We start from the raw sequence: 19,821 nt of genomic DNA on the forward strand, positions 1-19,821 counted from the left end.
TCGTTTACTTCATTTGGTTTGAAATAATTTTGTTCCTGGACCGGAATCTAACAGAGGATAAATATTTGTGGAACAAACAGGGCAGTGCTGAGCTACCAGGCTGTTTGGAGGTTTCCAATGGTTGGACTGAGGGTCTATGTCACTTGTTGCAGGGAAGCAACTGTTGATTTCACCCTGGTGCCTCAGCTTCTTTTGAATTTCAAAATGTAGACGTGTCCGTCCAGCAAATGTCTCCGGGTACAATGCTTTCTGCTCAATCATTAGGAACATCCTTCTCATCCTTGGAAGACGAAATTAAAGAAACTCAGTATTTGTTCCATTATTCTATATTTAATATTCATATTTTATCTGTTATTGATGCCTTCGTCTGAATTGAGACTCTCTGAAATATACACCAGCCCCGAATTGCAAACATGACTGATAGACGAAACAATGTCAGTCAACAGGGAATGCAAATCATATGGTGCTCATTTGAAATAGACCACAATTAGCTTTTAAACAAAATCCAAGAATTTTATTGGGAACAGGCTTGAGAATGATGCGTTAATTAGATCTGATCACTCTTTGTCTGTCTTTGTGAGCACACGTTACAATGAGACACCTTTGACATGGTGAGTAATTGTTAAGCTGCATCAAAAGACGTACCGATTTTGCTGCAGATAAAAGCAAAAAAACTGCGGGTGCTGGAAATCCAAAACAAAACTAAAAATACCTGGAAAAACTCAGCAGGCCTGGCAGCATCTGCGGAGAGGAACACAGTTAACGTTTCGAGTCCGTATGACTCTTCAACAGAACTAAGTAAAAATAGAAAAGAGGTGAAATATAAAATCGCATATATCTTTTATATTTCACTTTTTTTTATTTATTAACTGTGTTCCTCTCCGCAGATGCTGCCCGGCCTGCTGAGTTTTTGCAGGTTTTCTGATTTTGCTGCACGTGTTTTATGACCTCGGTGAGAGCAAATGCATTATGCCTGCAACATTGGAGATTCAAGTAAGCGTTAACGATGCAAATTATCCTCACAATTTAATGAGTATGTTTTCATAATGTTTCTGCCCGGTTTCGAACCGGGGACCTTTCGCGTGTTAGGCGAACGTGATAACCACTACACTACAGAAATTGCCGTGGTGTTATTGAGCCTGGCTGGCATGCTCAACTGCGCTGTAACGCTGCAGCAATCTGAGTCGCTGTTGCGGAGAAATGAAATACAGCTGCTATTCTCAGGAACGCTGCAGCGAGACTGATGTAACAATGTCATCATAAAATGGCCTAGCACCATGTATCCATGCAAAGGCATAAGAGTCCCTTTCAACATCCGATCCGAGGCCCCTTTTTAAACGAGCACACTAATTAATCTCAATTTGCTTCTCTCTCTTAATGAACCAGTTTTTCCCTCCCGTTCATTAAATTGCTGAATTCCCTTTTGAAAAAGTCGTTTCTGCAGAATCCATGCCTGGTTTGCCTTAATTCACAAGGTTCACACGATGATTTGGACTTGGGTTCCTGGTATACTTCGCCAGATGAACATGATGTAATTATACAATTGATCTCATCGAATTTGCGAAAGTGTTACCTTTTCAACCTTAGTATTTTTACAATCTTATTACTTTTGCTCCACAGCCCTTCAATCGACGGTGCGATATTACAGAGGAAAATGTTTGTTCCGGAGTTTAACAGGGCCCTGCCAAGATCACGTGCTTCAATTGTTCGTTTAATTCATTTGGTTTGAAATAATTTTGTTCCTGGACCGGAATCTTACAGAGGATAAATATTTGTGTCGCAAACAGGGCAGTGCTGAGCTGCCAGAATGTTTGGAGGTTTCTAATAGTTGGACTGACCAGGGAAGCTGACAAGCAAGCCTTCAAAATCACTGATGATCATTTCTTTACCCGTTACTGCCCTTCAGTTCACTGACACTGCTGACAGGTTTCTCACACAAAATGGTTTGTTCGGTTAACCTTTGGTCACCGGCCATCGAGCCCAGGCCGTGATGGAGAAAGCATTGACTCCGAACCACCCGGGTCCACCATCACCAGCTCCGTGTTGCCCTGTCCATCATTCTTGTGTCAGTTAATCCATCCTGCCTCGCTCTCTATCACAGATCTTCCCTTTTGTTCTTTTTACAGAGTGATTCCTGCCTTTTCAATCAGGAAAAGCTGGAAATAGCAGGCAGAGAGAGAAACAGAGTTAATGGTTTTTTTCTTATTCGTTCATGGGATGTGGGCATCACTGGCTAAGCCAGCATTTATTGCCCATCCTTAAATTGCCCATTTTTTCAGGGGGCAGTTAAGAATCAGCCACAAGTAGGCTAGTCCGGGTAAGGACAGCGGATTTCCTTCCCTAAAGGACATTAGTGAACCAAATGGGGTTTTGTAGACTTTTAATTCCAGATTTTTGTTGAATTAAAATTTCACCATCTGCTATGGTTGGACCACTAGAGCATTACCCTAGGTCTCTGGAATACCAGTTCAGTGAAAATACTACTATGCTACATCAAAACTGGTAAACGCTAGAGATGTAACAGGTTTGAAACAGATACAGAGGAGAGGAGGAAAGAACAAAAGGGAAGGTCTGTGATAGGTTGGGAGGGGCAGGGGAGATGGAGGGGGCAGCGGACTGGTATTGTCACTGGACTAGTACTCCAAAGGCCCAGGGTAGTGTTTGAATCCCACCATGGCAGGTGGTGAAATTTGAATTAAAAGTCTAAATGATTAAACCATCAATTGTCATTAAAAATCCATCTGATTCACGAATGTCCTTTAGGAAATCTGTTGTCCTGACCTGGTCAAGCCTACATGTGAATCTAGATGCACAATAATGTGGTTGACTCTGAAATGGCTGAGTAAACCACTCGGTTCTCAAGAGCAATTAGGAATAGCCAATATAATGTTGGCCCAGCCAGTACTGCCTACATCCCATGAATGAATGAAAAAAGCACAAAAGGGATTGTGATGCCATTCTGTATCAATCCGTTCTCTCTGCTCTCAGTTCTGTCCCACACTGAAAACTCTCAATCCTTCCCCTCCGTTACCCGGGACAAACATTTCATTGAACAAGCCACACAAGTAACACAGGAAAATAAATCTTCACTGTGACTTGGATAATTTCAGGTGCAGTTCCTTAATTTCCCTCCTGTAATCTTATGAATTAGACCATTCTCAACTGGATCTCATCGGATGTGGACCCAATGCTATCAGTCCTCCAGGAAGTGACTATTCTAATTCTGTGACTCTGAGCAGTTCTGTTGGTACAGGGGCTTGAGTGGAACTTGCCACTTTTAAACTGTCATAAGAGCAAAAGAAATAGGAACAGGAGTAGACCATTCGGCCCCTCGAGCCTGCTCCGCCACTCAATAAGGTCATGGCAGATCTTGTGTTTCGATTTCCACATTCCCATCTAACCCCGATAGCCTTTGATTCCCTTGCCTAACAAGAATCTATCCACCTCTGCCTTAAAAATATTCAATCATCATTCATTGCATATCAGACCCGCGCCTACAAACTGCTCTCCCACTCTTCCAGTGAAGAAAAGAGCAGTTTTCACTCCTAACCTGACAACTGTGATGTTAACAAAGCGGGATGGAGACAGACTCCGTTTAAATGCGGTGACACTACTGGAGGAATGGAGAGCTGGGGTTCACTCCGGAAAACAGCATCAATGTTTAAAGTTAATCATCTGAATCTGTGCTTGGTGTATTATGAGGTTTGGCTTGTATTGGAGTATCTTGCATCCCAGGAATGGGCAGTAACCCGCTGATTGAAGTTGCTGTCACTGCTTTCTGTTCGCAGTGGGTGATTGGAGAGGGTGGGGCAAAATCCTACTGCTTTTCCCTGTCTCACTCACGATGGAGCAGGGAAAACAGAATCGTTGATGGGTTTGTTGCCCTGTCTGAAATGTAGCTTTGACCGACTGTTCGTGATGGAGATCATGCTGCAGGAGCCTTTAATAACCTTACACAAATCAGCTGGCAAATGCAGGTTTGAGGGAAGCTTTCTGAAGCATCAGGACTGGAAATGGGAAGAAGTGGAAGATTCTGTCTAGTTTCAGTGTGTACAGACTGTTGAGGGGAAGAGCTAATGTCACATGGCTGTAAGGTATTACATACAGTTAATATTTAACAATACAGATGAATTATTGCTCACACTTAAAATATGTTTTGATAATGTTTCTGCCTGGTTTCAAACCAGGGACCCAGAAACTATAATTCCTATTTCTTATGATTGATAATCAATGTATATTGATAAACCTGTAGCAAACCGATATACTCTGCATTTTAATTGGATTTATCAGATGTGTGCACCACTATGAGCTGGGCTGTGGACTGTAATGTCTTCACTCTTCTCTGGTGATCTTCTCCAGAAAGGCTGGTGTAGATAGAATCACTTGGTCTGCAAGATACAGTCACTGTGAGGATGATAATGGAACAATTTTCTGTCAAATGTTCAGTGACACCTGATCACTTACCAAGTGATTATGTAAAAATCTAATTCAAATAATCACAGCCACTGCCGATGAGGGAGGGAAGGAAGCAGCAGAGGCAGCTGATCCGATTGTCTCAATCTTAGTGACAAAGAAGCTCCATGAGCTCCTCACACTTGTTGTTGGAAGTGAGGATGGAGGGGACAGGGGTGAGAGAGAGCACTTCAGAAGGAACTAACCTGGGTTAGAAATATTGAAAAGACTCAAGACACTGTGTGTTTAACACAAAGCTAATCTAATTGACTTTTATCTACAATATCAGCCCGAATAACTGGGCTGGAGTTTATTAATATCATCAGAAACAGACCCCAATACACATAATTCAGTCCTGAATGTGATTAACAGCAAAATCCAACCATTGTCGTTACTTGTGAACTTGCTGGTGTCTCTGCAGTGTAGATAAATAAGCAAACCCCTTCCCACATTCAGAGCATGTAAGTGGTCTGTCCCCAGTGTGAACTCGCTGGTGTGTCAGCAGGTTGGATGACTGGATAAAACCCTTCCCACATTCAGAGCAGGTGAACGGCCTCTCCCCAGTATGAACTCGCTGGTGTCTCAGAAGGTTGGATGGGTGGGTGAATCCCTTCCCACATTCAAGGCAGATGAATGGTTGCCCCCCAGTGTGAACCCAGTGGTGTGTTAGCAGGATAGATAACTGAGTGAATCCCTTCCCACACTCGGGGCAGGTGAACAGCCACTCCCCAATGTGAATTCGCTGGTGTACAATGAGTTGAGATGAACCCAGTCCCGCAGTGAGAGCACCTGAACGGCCTCTCCCCAGTGTGAACACTTTGATGAGACATCAGGTCCTGGGAGCTTTTAAAACATTTCCCACACTCTGGGCATTTAAAAGGTCTCTCATCTGTGTGAACTCGCTGGTGTGTCAGCAGATGGGATTGCTGAGTGAATCCCTTCCCACACATGGAGCAGGTGAATGGCCTCTCATCACTGTGCCCATGCTGATGTCTCAGCAGTTTGGATGACTGAGTGATTCCCTTCCCACACACAGAGCAGGTGAATGGCCTCTCCCCAGTGTGACTCTGCTTGTGCGCAGTGAGTTGAGACAACCACCTGAACCCAGCACCTGAATGGTCTCTCGTCAGTGTGAACACGTTGATGGCGCATCAGTTCCATGGAACCTTTATAGCACTTTCCGCAGTCCGGACATTTAAAAGGTCTCTCCTCAGTGTGAACTCGCTGGTGTGTCCGCAGGTTGGATGACTGAAGGAATCCCTTCCCACACTTAGAGCAGGTGAATGGCCTCTCCCCAGTGTGAACTCGCTGGTGTATCAGCAGATAGGATGAACGAGTGAATCCCTTCCCACACTCGGAGCACGTGAATGGTTTCTCCCCAGTGTGAGTGCGCCAATGACTTTCCAGGTCAGACGGGGATTTGAATCCCTTCCCACATTCCCCACATTTCCATGGTTTCATCCCGTTGTGACGGCATTTATGTTCTGATAGGTCAGATGATCGGCTGAAGCCTCGTCCACACACAGAACACGTGTACGGTTTCTCCTCACTGTGAACGGTGCTTTTTCCTTCCATGTTCAAAATCCAATGATATTTAGGTTATGATAAATTGGGCGACTCTGTCAGATTCTGATGTGATGTTTGGTTTGAGTTTCCCGACTGCAAATCCACTCCTTCTAATACCCTGTGAAATTGATTTAAAACAGAAAAAGTGAGTTAGAGAGAACCCACAAAAACAGGTTGTGAAATTGAGCTGAATGAATCTGGTAATTTGTGGGGCCGGCACCAGGAAAAAGTGACCATGAAAACTGCTGGATTGTCCTAAAAACCCAACTGATTCACTAATATCCTTCAGAAACATAGAAATTAGGAGCAGGAGTAGGCCATTCAGCCCTTTGAGCCTGCTCCACCATTCAATATGATCATGGCTGTTCCTCTATCTCAACGCCATATTCTTGCTTTCTCTCTATAACCCCTGATGCCCCTAATATCCAAAAAATGATCAATTTCTTCCTTGGCTATACTCAGTGACCCGGCCTCCACAGGCTTCTGTGGTAGAGAACTCCACAGGTTGACCACCCTCCGAGTGAAGAAATTTTTCCTCATCTCAGGGAAGGGAACCTGCTGCGTGGTCTATGCCCACTCAAGACTCTGTCCACAAATTTCAAAATTGTGCCTGAACACTGAGGTCTGGGTTATTTATATGTATCAGGTACAGCGCGGGTGCGAACACTGACTCCTGGGGAACTCAGCTCTTAACCTTCCTCCAGTCTGAATAACATCCATTAACCACTACTCCCTGTTTCCTGTCACTCAGCCAATTTCGTATCCATGTTGCTGCTGTCCCTTTTATCCCATGAGCTATAATCTTTGCTCAGAAGTTTGTTGTATGGTACCTTATCTAATGCCATTTGGAAGTCCATGTAACACAACATTAACAGCATTACCCTGAACAACACTTTCTGTTACCTCATCAAGAACGTAAAGCAACGTGATTTTCCCTTAACAAATCCATGCTGGCTTTCCTTAATTAACCCACATTTTCTCAAGTGACTATTAAATATGTCCTGAATGACCATTTCTGGAAGCTTCCCCAGCACCGAGATTAAACTGACTGGTCTGTAGTTGCTGGGCTTCTCTTTACACCTTTTTTGAACAAAGGTGTAACATTTGCAATTCTCCAGTCCCTGTGTCAGCAACTCTGAATCTCAGGAAGACTGGAAAATTATGGCCAGCGCTTCCACAATTTCCACTCTCATTTCCCCTCAGTATCCTTGGATGCATCTCATCCAGTCCTAGGGTTTTGTCAACTTTGTCAGACAGACTATCCAATATCTCCTCCTTATCAATTTTAAACCCCACAAGGGTCTGAACTATCTCCTCTTTCAGAATCACCTGTGCAGCATATTTTTCCTTGGTAAAGGCAGATACAAAATATTCATTTAATACCTCAACCATGACCCCTATCTCCATGCCTAAATCATCTCTTTGGTCTCTAATTGCCTCCACTCCTCCTTTTACCATCCTTTTACTATTGACATGCCCATGGAAGACTTCTTGATGTATTTCCATGTTTGCTTTCAGTCTCTTTTCATGCTCTCTTTGCTTTTCTTATTTGGTTTTCCAAATCCCTCTGAACCTTCTCTATTCATCCTGGTTCTTGGTTTTATTATCCAGCTGACATGTGTCATAAGCACACTTTTTCTCCTTTATCTCAATCTCTATTTCTTTTCTCATCGGGGGAGCTGTGGATTTGTTTACCCTACCTTTCCCCTTCATGGGAATATATCTTTACTGTATCAGAACTCTCTCTTCCTAAAAGGCAGACCATTGCTCAGTTACTGTTTCACCTGCCAACCTTTGATTCATAAGACCATAAGATGTAGGAGCAGAAGTACGCCATTCAATAAGGTCATGGCTGATCTGATAATCCTCAACTCCACTTTCCTGCATAACCCTTGATTCCCTTACAGGTTAAAAATCTGTCTATCTCAGCCTTGAATATACTTAACGACCAAACCTCTACAGCCCTCTGCAGTAAAAGTTTCCACAGATTCACTACCCTCTGAGAGAAGAAATTCTTCTTCATCCCTGTCTTAAATGGGTGACCCTTTACTCTGAGATTATGCCCCCTGTTCCTAGACTCTCCCACTCAGCATCTACCCTGTCAAGACCCCTAAGAATCTTATATGTTTCAATAAGGTCACCTCTCACACTTCTAAACTCCAATGAGTACAGGCCCAGCCTACTCAACCTCTCCTCATAAGAAAATCCCTCCATACCCGGGATCAACCTCAAGAACCTTCTCTGGACTGCCTCCAATGCCAGCATATCTTTGCTGAGAGAAGGGGACCAAAACTCTTCACAGTATTCTAGGTGTGGTCCAACTAGTGCCTTGTATAGTTTTAGCAAGGCTTCCCTATTTTTAAACTCCATTCCCTTTGAAATTCCAACTTACCTCGGTCAGATCCATTCTTACCCCATTGAAGTTGGCTTTCCCCTAGTTAATTATTCTGACCCTTACTTGAAATCTTTGCACACAGGTAGAACAGATAAGTTGTTTACCTTCCACATTAAAAGTTTGATGATATTCAGGTCCTGACGAATCAAATGACTCTGTCAGATCTTGATGTGATGTTTGGTTTGAGTTTCCCGTCCGTCAATCCTCTGCCTCTAATACCCTGGAAAAGAAATTTCCAAAATCCATGACTGTCAGTCCAGGATAGACATTCAGAGGAAAAATACATTTCTCTTGGTTTGAGTTTATTCTGTGTAAATCCTCCCCTTTTAACCCCCTGTAAAAAGAGTTTCCAAAATCCATCCCTGTCAGTCCAGGATGGACACTCACAATATTCTAAACAAAAACAGAATTACCTGGAAAAACTCAGCAAGTCTGGCAGCATCGGCGGAGAAGAAATCAGTTAACGTTTTAACAATATTCTCTCCTCCTGCTGACAGGGAAAGGGATGAACGCACATGTGGGGGGCATTTTAGTGACAGAGACCACAACATGGTACAATTTAAGCTTGTTTTGGACAAAGAAATAGACAAGTTGCAAAAAAAATGTTTTGGATTGGGGGAAGAGCAGATTTTCGTAAAATAAGGCAGGATCTGGCCAAGGTAGACTACGAACAACTATTTGTGGGGAAATCTACAGAAGAGCAGTAGGGGGCATTCAAAAAGGAAATGGGAAGGGTTAAGGCTTAACATGTTCACTCTAGGGTAATAGGAAGGAGTAACAAGACGAGAGAACCACGGATGACCAGAGATATTCAGGATATGATGAGAAGGAAAAGAGAGGCTTTTAGCAGGTACAAGGGGAGCAAATCAGTGGAAGCATTAGTGGAATAGATAAAGTGCAGGGTGGAGCTTAATCACAGAATCACAGAGTGCAGAAGAGGCCCTTCAGTCCATCGAGTCTGCACTAACATGTGAGAAACACCTGATCTACCTACCTAATCCCATTTACCAGGACTTGGCCCATAGCCTTGAATGTTATGATGTGCCAAGTGCTCATCCAGGTACTTATTAAAGAATATAAAGCAACACGCCTCCACCACCCTCCCAGGCAGTGCATTCCAGTCACTCCGGCTCCACCCATAGATTTCCCCCTTGGTCCCTAATGGGTCCTACTCATTTCCTGGTTATTCTCTTCCTATTGATATACTTCTGGAATATCTTGGGATTTTCCCTGCTTTTCTAGCCAGAGCTTTCTCATACCCCCTGTTTGCTCTCTTAATTGCTTTGGGAGTGTCTTGGGCTACAGGAAGATATAGACAGGATGATCAAATGGGCAGATAAGTGGCAGATGTAATTTAACCCTGAAAAATGTGAGGTGATACACTTTGGAAGGAGTAATTTGATAAGGAAGTATTCAATGAACGGCATGACACTAGGAAGTTCTGAGGAACAAAGGGACCTTGGCTTGTGTGTCCATAGATCTCTGAAGGCGGAGAGGCATGTCAGTGGGGTGGTAAAAAAGGCAGATGGGGCATTTGCCTTTATCAATTGATGCATAGAATACAAAAGTAGGGAGGTCATGTTGGAGTTGTATAGAACCTTGGTCAGGCCACAGCTGGAGTACTGTGTGCAGTTCTGGTCGCCACATTATAGGAAGGATGTGATTGCACCGGAGGGGATGCAGAGGAGATTCACCAGGATGTTGCCTGGGATGAAACATTTAAGTTATGAAGAGAGGTTGGATAGACTTGGGCTATTTTCGTTGGAGCAGAGAAGACTGAAGGGTGGCCTGATCGAGGTGTACAAGATTATGAGGGGCATGGACAGGGTCTATAGGGAGCAGCTGTTCCCCTTAATTGAAGGGTCAGTCACGAGGGGATACAAGTTCATGATGAGGGGCAGGAGGTTTAGTGGAGATGTGAGGAAAAACTTTTTTACCCAGAGGGTGGTGACGTTCTGGAATGCACTGCCTGGGAGGGTGGTGGAGGCAAGTTGCCTCACATTCTTGAAAAGTTGGAAATCTCTTCTTAGCCTCCACCTATCACTGGCCCCCTATCGAGCTCTCCTGTCCCACCCCCTCCTACCAGCTTATATTTCACCTCATTTCTATAAGTCTTAGTTCTGATGAAGGGTCATACGGACCCGAAACATCATCTGTATCCATCTCCGCAGATGCTGTCAGACCTGCTGAGTTTTTCCAGGTAATTTTGTTTTTGTTCTAGATTTCCAGCATCCGCAGTATTTTGCTTTTATCCTTTAAAAAGTACCTGGGTGAGCACTTGACACGTCACAACATTCAAGGCTATGGGCCGAGTGCTGGTAAATGGGATTAGGTAGGTAGGTCAGGTGTTTCTCACGTGTCGGTGCAGACTCGATGGGCCGAAGGGCCTCTTCTGCTCTGTGTGATTCTGAGTCCAGCTCCACATTGTCCCCTATACAAATGGCGGCGGCGCATGCGCCCTGCTGCACATTGTCCCCTATACAAATGGCGGCGGTTTACTCGGGCCTCACTCCGAAGGTAAAGCGGGCCCCGCCTGCCGCCACCTCGTTTGATGCAACGGTAGGACCGGTAGCTTCTTACTCACGGTTTCAGACCTCTACTGGATGTTTATGAAGATCCCCGCCATCTCCGTCGCTTCCACTCCTCCCCACTCACCGGCTCCCTTAACTCGCCTGTTCTCGATATTTCTCAGTCCTTCGGACAGCTCCGGGCTTTCTGGACTGCGCATGCTCCGGTTTAAGCTCACATTGCGCATGTTCCTGTCGCTGCCCGGTACAGCGCCTGCGCAAGGAGCTCCTCTAAACCATGGCCGAGCCGGCACCGCCCACATCCCGTGAATGAATAAAAAGAATAGGGTCCATTCCGCCCCGCGGCGAATGCTGGGTAAAATGCTGCCATTGAAACGTGATTGTGTTCAACGGAAAATTATGTTTTGTGATCCGATGCTGATTGGAGCCACAGGGCCAAGATATAAAATTATCATAAAAGCAAAATTCTGCGGATTCGAATAATCTGAAACAAAAACAGAAAATGCTGGAAAAACTCAGCAGTCCTGACAGCATCTGTGGATAGAGAAACAGAGTTGATGTTTCGAGTCCGTATGACTCTTCTTCAGAGCTGACTCATCTCCACAGATGCTGTCAGACCTGCTGAGTTTTTCCAGCACTTTCTGTGTTTGTGGTATATAAAATTATTAAGTCCATTGATACGGCAACCAAACTGCACTCCACCATAGCTCTGTCCCGGTATAATTAACAGCAGAACATACACCTATGGTTAATTGTGAGATCACTGGACTCTCAGTAGGCGGTTTGAACAAGTGACTTTTCTCCCCATACACAGAACATTCAAACTCTCTTGTCAGTAGAAATGTAGCAATTTTGGATCAAAGCCTCTGAAGGTTTAAAACTGGTGTGTTAACAGGTGGGCAAAGTGAGTCAACCCCTTTGCACAAATGCAGTGTCTGAATGGTACCTCAGGTGTAACTGTGTTGCTGTGCAGGAAATGGGATGACCGAGTGAATCACTTCTTCTGAAGAAGAGTCATACAGATGTACATTAACTCTGTTTCTCTGTCCACGTTACTATTGTCCTTTTTATTCCATGAACTATAACTTTTCTCACAAGTCTGTTGTGCAGCACTGTATTGAATGCCTTTTGAAAGTCCATAAACACATCAAGAGCATTACTCTCATCAACCTTCTCTGTTACCTCTTCAAAGAACTCCAGCAAGTTTGTTAAACACGATTTCCCCTTTAGAAATACGGGCTGGCTCTTCCTAATCAACCCACATTCTTCCATAGGACGACTAATTCTATCCTGAATAATTTTCTCTGGAAGCTTCCCCACCAACAAAGTTAAACTGACTGGTCTGTAAATGTTGGGCTTATACTTACCTTTTTTGAGCAAGGGCGTAATGTTTGCAATTCTCCAGTCCTCTGGCACCTCCGCTGAGTCAAAGGAAGATTGAACGATTATGGCCAGTGCCTTTGCAATTTCCACTCTCATTTCTTTCAATATCCTTGGATGCATCTCATCCAGTCCCCGTGCCTTGTCAATTTTAAGTACCAACAGTTCAACCAACACTTCCCCCTTATCAATTTTGTACCCTTCCAGTGACAGAGGTTCCCCGTCTGTCACTGTGGCCTGTGCAGCATCTGCTTCCTTGGTAAAGTCAGATGTGAAATATTAATTTAACATCTCACCCTGCCTCCATGTATAATCCCCCATTTTGGCCCCTAAGCGACCCTACTCCTCCTTTTACTATCCTTTTTATGTACCTATAGAAGACTTTGGCATTCCCCCTTATGTTGGCCCCAGTTTATTTCTCATGACCCCTCTTTGCTTCACTTATTTGCATTTTCACCTCCCTTCTGAACCTTCTGTAATCTGATTGGTTCCCAATTGTATTTTCTATCTGACACCTGTCATTGGCACACTTTTTCTCCTTTATCTTAACTTCTATCTCATTTTTCATCCAGGGAACTCTGGATTTATTTGCCCTACCTTTCGTTTTTGAGGGAATATACCTCGAACCATTTCTTCTTTGAAGGTAGCCCATTGTTCAGCTACCTCTTCCCACCAACCTTTGGTTGTAGTCTATCCGACCCAGTTCTGTTCTTGCTCTATTGAAGTCGGCCCTCCCCCAGTTAATTATTCTTACTCTGGATTGCACATTGTCCTTTTCTACCATCATCCTAAACCTTATGATAGAATGATCATTGTCTCCTGCATATTCCCCCACTGACACCTGATATACTTGGCTCACATCTTTTCCAAGAACCAGGTCTGGCAGTGCTTCCTTTCTTGTTGGACTGGACACATGCTGTAGAAAATTTGCCTGAACAAACCCTAGGAACTCTTGTCCCTCTCAACTCTTTACACTACCACTACCTCAGTCTATATTCAGGAAATTAAAGTCTGCCATTATAACTACTCTATAATGTTTGCACGTCTCTGCTATTTCCCTGCAGATTTGGTCCTCTACATCCTTCCCACTAGTTGCTGGTCTATAGACTACACTGAGCAATGTAATTGCACCCTTTTTGTTCCTTAGCTGTAGCCAAATTGATTCTGTCCTTGAACCCTCTGGGACATCCTCTTTCTCCAGCACTGCAATGCTTTCCTTAATCAATACAGCCACCCCTCCTGCTTTTCTTCCTGCTCTATCTTTCCTCAACACGTTGTTCTCATATTTAACACCCAGTCCTGCCCTTTCCAGAGCCAGGTCTCTATCATCGCCACAACGTAACATGGCAATCTGCGCCCGTAACTGAGCAATCTTATCTACTATACTCCGTGCATTCACATACATATAGTGTAACCCAGATTTTAAGTGCATTACTTTCTTCCTCACTCCCTATTTGCTATTCAGTGTTATCTGTCTCTCCCAGTATTTTGTGCACCTTGGTATTACTCTCTAATATTCACTCCTGGTTCCCACACCCCTGCTGAATTAGTTTGAAGCGTCCCCCTCCCCCCACTCCCCACCACCCCCCACCCCCCCCAACAGGACAAGCAAACACACCTCAAGGAGCTCAGTCCTGGCTCTGTCCAGCTGCAACCCTTCCGGCTTGTACAGGTGCCATCTTCCCTCAGAGACAGTCCCAGTGTCCCAGGAATCTAAAGCCCTCCTATTTCTATACTCACTTGCACATGACACTGGAAGTAATATGGAGAGTAATACATTTGAGGTCCTGCTTGCTAATTTTCTACCTAGCTCCATAAATTCTGTCTGCAGGACAACATCCCTCTTCCTACTTAAGTCATTGGTACCAACGTGGACCACGACCTCTGGCTGTTCACCCTCCCCCAGAAGAATATCCTGCACCCACTCGGTGACATCCTTGACCTTGGCACCAGGAAGGTAACATACCATCCTGGAGTCATGTTGACGGCCGCAGAAACACCTCTCTGTTCCCATAACTAACGAATCCCCTATCACTATTGCTCTTCCTTTCTTCTTCTTCCAACTTCTCTTGTAGCTGGTGTATGGAGAAGATCATGTCCACTGTAGAACTACCAGCAAGAAACACCACTGTGGTTCTCCATAGACTCGGTCTGCAAAAAGATAAAGTCTTTAAAACATGACCCTAGTGAAGGTCTTCCTAGTGACGCTAAGGAGTGAGATGGCCCAGTGGTCACAATCTCTTCTGTCACCTTTGCTTTTGGTTATTGTGATGATTTTTGTGTCACGCATGTGGAATGGTTCCTACCTCTCAACAGAGAAGTGGGTGCTAACAATAGATGGGACTTTCCATGCTCGAGCAGTTCAGCTGGAATTCCAATAAGCCAGGTGACTTTCTGCTTGCTGAACAATCAATGGCCTTTTCAAGCTCGAGTGATGAGGGTTCCTTGTCCAACTAACCATGACAGGAAGTTACTTGAGAGTCAAACAGAGACTGGCAGATGTCCATCTCATGGGTGTACAGATCACAGTAATGTTCAACCCAGCGGGACATCTGATTACTTCTGTTGGTGAGCACTTCACCATAAGATTTCAGTGGGAGTCAACTTTGGTGATGGTCAAACCAAGTGCCCTTTTCATCCAATCACTACATAGCACATAGATTTCCTTCGTCGCAGGTTGGTTGAATTTCTTGACACAGGTCGATCCAGTGTTTATTTGCTGTTATGGCCAATGCAGTTGGTGAAGTATAGTTATTTAAAAATCCCAGAGGGAAACTTTAAACAACTGTCATAACCTATAATTTTGAGTGTTATGTTTGAGGTGCGACCTTAAATTCAGGAATCAGACCATCAGTTCTCGAGGTTTTACATTAAACTAATTGAAACATTTATTAATTTACACAGGTTAAAACATATACACATGGCTACAAATTACTACTGTTATAGTTTTTAACAAATTCCCAAACTAGTCCCCATTAAGGCAACAGCAACCCATAGACTTAACCAAACACCAGGCAAAGCATTTTCACCTCACGAATTCAAAATGAGCTTATTTTCACTTTGGAGCCAGTTGGAGGCTTGCAGCTGCCTTTTGACCTTACATTGCCTCGCCTGCACACCTGAAAACTACTGAAATTATACCTACCAGCCCCACTGAATGTTAATTCTCATTGTATCAACAACCTCTCTGAACTTCACCTTTTAACAATGAAACTCCTTTCATAATACCAACTTTATGAGTAATATGAACAAATTGCTTGGCAGCTGGTAGAAAAGTGTCAATTTTCACCCCACTTGTTGAATGATCTATTCAAAAAATGCAAATTCATGCTATCTCTGTTACATAACAAAACTAGCACATTTCAAAGCACCCAGACTAACTGGCTTTAATCCAGTTAAGACATGCCCGCAGACTAAACCTCTATTTTAAAAGAAAAATATTTTCCAAAATATTATAGACATTAATAGCTTCATGACATTGAACAGCATCTCCTTGTCTGGGCTACATTCAAGTTACAGAGGGTTCTAGCTGTTGGGTCTATGTTGTGCATCAGGTAGGTTTTGCTTTTTACTTAAATAACAGTTGTCATGTCTGCTGATTAGTTCTCAAAATAGTCTTTGTTGTGGGTTCCATCTTTACCAAATGTTACTGCTGCTGTGTCAGAAATGATTGAACTCAGCAACTTCCAAGCTTCATTGATATCAATGTTGATCGATGAAGCTTTTATTGATGTGCCTGTAAAATATTTTAATATTTTGATTGTTCTTTGATAATTTAATTTCATAAAGGAGGTGTCACGGTGAAGAATGTGGAAGTCAGTAAGAATTGTCAGTAAGGACTAATCAGCACTTTCTAATTGGAGATGTTAATCAGTGGAACCTTTCAGACGCTGAATTGTAGATTTTGCACCAAAGACCAAATTGGGATTGAAGTGAAAGTTCATTACTTTATTGTAAATGAGTTCCAGTTGAGAGGGGAAAGATCACAGATGGGGCTTTTAAAAAGTGACAATCAGTGACATCTCAGGAATATTAAACTCCATCCAGTTCTCGGGGTTGTTAACATAAGCAGGAACAAACCTGAGAAAGAAACAAAGAAAATAGGAGCAGTACTAGGTCATTCGGCCCTCGAACAGTTTGTATTTCTTTGTTCTTTCCAGATGTGCAAAATGTTTTAGTTGACGGGTAATATGATCGGCGCAGGCTTGGAGGGCCAAAGGGCCTGTTCCTGTGCTGTCCTTTATTAAATACAGGTGCACATTACACTGATAGGATATCAGTTACACATGAGCAGCCAGTGGTGTGGAGCCTTCGGAGAGTCTGCATCCTTACAGCGAGTATTTACAGGCACTCTGACATGCAAAACCATCTCATTTAATCAGATAAATTTGTTTACTGCTTATTATTGCAACTGGGGTCACATTTGAAGTTCGTGCAGCCTGCAGCTCCCCGGTTTTATTAACCCACTCCCTCCAGCATTCTTTTACCCCCAAGAATCTTGTCATTGGCCTCAGTATTTTTTCTGTATGCTCAGGTCACACTGCCCAAAACGTAGCCATTCCTGAACCGGGGCACAAGGAACAATCAGCCTCTCATGCACTGGTGCACTGCATTTCCCTTATAGCCTAGTGTCATGCTATGATTACAGCACAGAAGGAAGGCATTCGAAAAATCGTGTCTGTGCCAGCTCTCTGCATGATTTACTCACCTAGTCCCACTCCCGCCATCTTTGGCACATAGCCCTGCGTTTTTTTTTTCTCTTCAGATAATTGTCCAATTCTCTTTGGAAGACCTCAATTGAATCTGCCTCCACCACATTCTCAGGCAGTGCATTCCAGATCCCACTTGCAACATAGAAACCTTTTCCTCATTTCACAATTGCTTCTTTTTTCAGTCACCTTCAATTTGTGTCCTCTGGTTCTACTCTTATCTTAAATATGACTTGCTAGGAACAGCCTCTATTGCAGATCTTTAGTTTCAATGTGTGCAAGCGCCTTTATTATACAGAAATGCTTTATACAGTTTTTAGAGTCATTTATGAACATAGGACTTAGGAGCAGGAGTAGGCCATTCAGCCCTTCAAGCCTGCTCCGCCATTTAATAAGATCATGGCTGAGCTGGTTGTGTCTCAACTCCACTTTACCGTGTGTCCTCCATAACCCTTGACTCCCTTGTCTATCAAAAATCTGTCTAACACTGCCTTGAATAAATTCAATGACCCAGCCCCCACTGCTTTCTGGGGAAGAGAATTCCACATTCCAGCAACCCTTCAAGAGAAAAACTTTCTCCTCAACTCAGTCTTAAATGAAGGTCTCTTATTCTTAAACTGTACACCCTGGTCCTAATCCCTCCCACAAGTGGAAACATCGTTCCAGTATGTACCTAATCAAATTTATGTCTTCCACATCTGGCTTCTCTTTGTCTACGTTCTCCACCTCGGGGCTGAAATATATTCTTCATTTTTAAGCTTCGAAGATTATTTCTTTGTCAGTGCAAACATTTCCATTATATTCTTTCTCCTTGTAACCTATCTAAGAATTATCTCCATCAAGCAGAACATCAATATAAGGAGAATTAACATCATCTGTAATATCAGGAGGAAAGTAGTGGCTGCAATTATCCAAGGATATTGTTCTGCATTGTATACTATCTCTCACCGGAGCTGTTCACAAGGGTGACAATAGAGCTCTCAATGTTTTTCTTTTTTGCTGCTTCTCTGCCAGATGTTGTTCAATATTGATTTAAGGTTCAGAGAGAGCGGTGGAATTGGACAGCCAAAACTGTTCGCAGACCCTGAAGGGGAAAGTTCACTTGAATTTCTGAAACATTATGGCTCTTATCCCCAGTATTGTTCAGGTTGGTTGTTGTGAGGCAAAATGTTGTCCATCTGATCAGGCAGGAAGTGTCCCCATGTATGTCTGTGAGTGTGTGTGTGTGTGTGTGTCTGTGTATGTGAGTGCTGTTTAAACCTCACATTTACACACACAGACCCCACTTCTCCTGGAACAACACGAAGAGTCTGCTGCTTTCCAGGTCCTTCCTTTCCCTTCACTATTATCCTCAGTTAGTTCACAAATTCCTTGTGTACATCATCCATCAATACTTCCATGTTCTCCATTTTAAATACTTCAATCGATCATACCAACAGAGAGCAATGAGATTGCTGCTGTCACAGGGAATCAGTTCTGAAATATTGTCAATCTGATTTTAAGGCTTCCTGAAGTACATACGAGCATATGAATTAGAAGCATAAGTAGGCCACTCGGACCCTCGAGCCTGATCCGCCATTTAATAAGATCATGGCTGATCTGATTGTAGCCTCAACTCCACATTCCTGCCTACTCCCGATAACCTTTCACCCCTTTGTTCATCAAGAATCTATCTAGCTCTGCCTTAAAATAATCAAAGACCCTGCTTTCACTGACTTTTGAGGCAATATTGAACAACATCTGGCAGAGAAGCAGCAAAAATGAAAAACATTGAGAGCTCTATTGCCACCCTTGTGAACAGCTCCGGTGAAAGATAGTATACAATGCAGGACAATATCCTTGGATAATTGCAGCCACTACTTTCCTTCTGATATTACAGATGATGTTAATTCTCCTTATATTGATGTTCTGCTTGATGGAGATAATTCTAAGATAGGTTCCAAAGACCCACAACCCTCTGAGGAAAAAAAATTCTCCTCATCTCTGTCTTAACATTCTATTAGCTTTCCTAATTACCTGCCGTACCTGCATACTAACCTTTTGTGATTCATGCACTGGGACATCAGATCCCGCTGAATTTTAGAGCTGCTCAATCTCTCACCATTTAGATAATATGCTTTTTTTATTCTTCCTGCCAAAAGGAACGATTTCACATTTGCCCATGCCATACTCCATTTGCCGGATCTTTGCCCACTCACTTAACCCACCAATGTCCTTTGTTGCCTTCTTACATCCTCTTCACAATTTCCTTTCCTACCTATCTTTGTGTCACCAGCAAATTTAGCAACCATTCCTACGGTCCCTTCATCCAAGTCATTTACATAACTTGTAAAAAGCTGAGGCCCCAGCACTGATCCCTGTGGCACACCAGTTGTCACATCCTGCCAACCAGAAAAAGACCCATTTATGCCAACTCTCTGCTTCCAGTTAGCTCGCCAATTTTCTATCCATACCAATATGTTACCCCCGAACCATGAGTTTTTATTTACTGCATTAACCTTTGATGTGGCACTTCATCACTGATCCAAACCTGCCCACCTAATCACTATCTAAGTTCCAGATTTTAAAATAACTTTTCAAAATAGAAAACGTACATCATTTAGCCCTTTAAACCTGATTCAGCACAATATACTACAAGACATTGTCTTTGAGATCAGTATTTTCTTTATAGTCTGTGTTGTTCCGAATGATAACAGTATTAAACTTCTCCCTAACCTGTCCTAACCCTTCTGCCGGTTCATTTATTGAAAGCAAGGACTCGCCTTGTTCAAATGGTGACATTCACTGTCTG

The 19,821-nt window shown here is 43.3% G+C and overlaps 1 non-coding gene, 1 pseudogene and 1 gene segment (V, D, J or C); 1 reads left to right on the forward strand and 2 right to left on the reverse strand.

Annotated features, from left to right (window-relative positions):
• Window positions 1-19,821, forward strand: part of LOC144697834 (Ig heavy chain C region-like) — a 541,886-nt gene that overhangs the window by 26,017 nt on the left and 496,048 nt on the right.
• Window positions 1,048-1,120, reverse strand: trnav-aac (transfer RNA valine (anticodon AAC)). Its single transcript has one exon. It is a non-coding gene; the product is annotated as a tRNA-Val (tRNA).
• Window positions 4,776-19,821, reverse strand: part of LOC144697046 (uncharacterized) — a 71,855-nt pseudogene continuing 56,809 nt past the window's right edge.

Source organism: Cetorhinus maximus, chromosome 23 (assembly GCF_964194155.1).
Source record: "Cetorhinus maximus chromosome 23, sCetMax3.hap1.1, whole genome shotgun sequence".
Lineage (NCBI taxonomy): Eukaryota > Metazoa > Chordata > Chondrichthyes > Lamniformes > Cetorhinidae > Cetorhinus > Cetorhinus maximus.